Consider the following 2912-nt stretch of genomic DNA (forward strand, 5'->3'; position numbering starts at 1 on the left):
ATCTTTATGAAATGAGGGTGCTAAGCCAGGAGCCTTGTTTCAGGCAAAGAAATGGGTGATAAAGTTTTCCCCAAAGGATTAGCTGCCGTTCTTTCATGTAAATCCAAAATGCCACTGGGGCTAGGTCTGTTGCATTAATGATTATTGCATATAATGATTTTATATGACAAGCAAGGCTAGTTGGGCCCTTTCCACTCTAGTAGTCATGAGGTCTGTTTGATCTACTTGAAAAACGGAACAGCAGGCTGGAGGGCTCAAGTGTTAAGTTTTGACAAGAGCCCCACGGGAAGGGGAACAGGCAGACAGGCATATACAGGAGCCAGAGCAAGCTCTTTTGGGCTCCACCCCCACGGTAGCATCTAGGGGTGTGTTACAATTAATGATCTTTTATCAGTTGCCATCTGGGGAGAGCTAAGTGTTAAACCAGCTCAGCAGAGAGTTAGGGTGACAGCCTTTTACACCCTGCCCTCTTGATACCCGGGTCCTCGTCCAGCATGCAGGAGGAATCAGGTCACACACAAAGTTGAAGGATAGTGAATGTGGGGCTTTTATTGAGTGGTGGAGGTGGCTCTCAGCGGGGTGGATGGGGAGCTGTAAAGGGGATGGAGTGGGAAGATGATCTTCCTCTGGAGTTCACCTGTCCCGCAACCCGCCTCTTCTCCATATCCAGCCAAACCTCTCTTGACGTTAAGACACTCCTTCTCTCCTCTGTCACTCTTCTGCTTGTGGAGCCTGGGGTTTAGGGTTTATATGAGTACAGGATAAGGGGGCATGGCAGGCCAAAAGGCAACATTTGGGCACAAAACCAGGAATACCTGTTCCCAATTAGGGCCGCAGGTTTCCAGGCTTGAGGGTGGAGCCTTTGTCAGGGCACCACCCTCTTCTACACAGTATTTCCCTGCCTCCTGTCCATATCAGTAGCAGCTAATATTTTGTTTTTCAGAAGGCATGTACCTGGCCAGCCATGTCAAGGAGGAGTCCAGGCAACCAAAACTTCGAGGGCTCCTCTGGATGAAGGCTGTCTCCTTTTACCAGGGTCTCCAATTAGCAATCAGTTACAGGATGTTTTGTATCTCAAAGGTATCATTAGGATTGTGTAGCCTCAAAGATACCAGTACCTATCTAAATGGGGCTCTTTCTGGTTGGGCTGTAGCACTTATGGGGCAGAAAAGTTCAAGTATATAACATGTCACTTTCTGCTATGTATTCAGATGCAAAAAAGAACAACAGTCCATCAAATTGGTTCAACAGACCATACCCACAAGGTCATGTTAACTTTCCTTTCCTACTATGAACCTTGCCCAAACCCCATCAGTTGAATCTGAGTGGCCCCCTCCCCACAGGACTGTGTAAGATGGTAAACTGGTCACCTGTATTCAACACAGCCGTAAAAGTTTGAGCCCCTTTCTTCTATAAAGTCCCTCAGCATATTCAGATGGGTACATGTGGTGTTTGGTCCTCCTTTGAGATAAGGAGACCTGGGCCCCAACCCTAATCAACTTTCTCCTTAAAGCAGCTCAGATCAGGTTAAAGGTGGAGGAAGATATGAGGGAACATGGGTTGGGGGTAGGAGGTTCCATGCCAGCATGCAAGGCTTTACATCTACATTTAGTATTGAGTAGTATGGCAGCTGCTGGGAGCTCAAATAAATGAAATTCCAATGATTTTGGTCCCCAAAACCAAGGAAGATCTGACAGTATTTTGGCATTGGGGACCCAGTGACTCAGCAGCCATGGACACATGGTCTTCAGACTGGAGTCACTGTGTTTGTGCCCTTTGCCTGCCTCTAGCTTGACTCACATTGACATTTTTCTTTTCTTTTTTAGGAATTCATCTTAACAGCATCTGCACCATTACCAAGAAACATCTCTGAAGCTCTGGCTTGGTTTTAACATAAAAGGTAGAGCACTTTTCTAAGGTTGGGGGGCCAACTGCAAGAATTTATCTAGAATTCTCTGGGTCAGTTTCTCATTCTTCAGTAGGTCACCTTCGTCAGCATAGTAAACTCAATCCAGGGTGGCAAAAGACCAAATATTAGTTAATGCCTCTTCCATCCCTTCTCACAGGAATTTGTCTCAGGGATATGTCCCTGAGAGGCTACTGCTCTCTGAAAGTAACCAAGACCTAATGGAAAAAAAAATTATTATTTTCTTTGAATGGATTTAAGTCTGGCATGACAGAATGCCAGGAGGGGCTGAGCCATAAAATAGCCCATCTGTTGCCCTTGTTCCTTAACAACCATGAAGTGCCCTGCCACCATATGTCCCAAGCAAAACAGCCAAAGTTCTAATGATTCACCAATTGTCTAAGGAAGTACACCCTTCAGCCCACCCAGGATATACCTTAGTACTAATTGTTATAGTGGGATGGACTTGAAGCTAACTGACAGACTGGTGAGGAAATACCTCTATCCACGCCCAGAAAAGGGTTTAGCAAGAAACAAGGGACCATTTGACTAGCTATCACTGGACCTACTTTCTGATACTTGGCCTGCAATCACTGCCCCATTTGCTCCTCATTAACAGGCAATGAAGTTGAGGATCATGTATCATCAGGTTGATCATGAAATTTGGTCAACATGTTTGCTAGCAAATACTAAGGACTTCCTTTGAATCTGGTTAATGAGCCCCAGAGCCCTCCTCCTCTTCCAGAAAGCTATGTGTCTGTCAGAAGCCCATCCTCATGACCAAAAACCATCAAGAACTGTGAAGGGGTCTGAGGTTTTGCTCTACTGCAAGCTAACAAGTTAGGATGCCATATTCATGGACACTGGTAAAAAAGACATAAGAAGTCCGGGCGCGGTGGCTCACGCCTGTAATCCGAGCACTTTGGGAGGCCGAGGCGGGTGGATCACGAGGTCAAGAGATCGAGACCATCCTGGTCAACATGGTGAAACCCCGTCTCTACTAAAA

The sequence above is a fragment of the Sapajus apella genome, unplaced genomic scaffold, assembly GCF_009761245.1.
Source record: "Sapajus apella isolate SASKATOON/1434 unplaced genomic scaffold, GSC_monkey_1.0 scaffold6, whole genome shotgun sequence".
NCBI classification, from domain to species: Eukaryota; Metazoa; Chordata; class Mammalia; order Primates; family Cebidae; genus Sapajus; species Sapajus apella.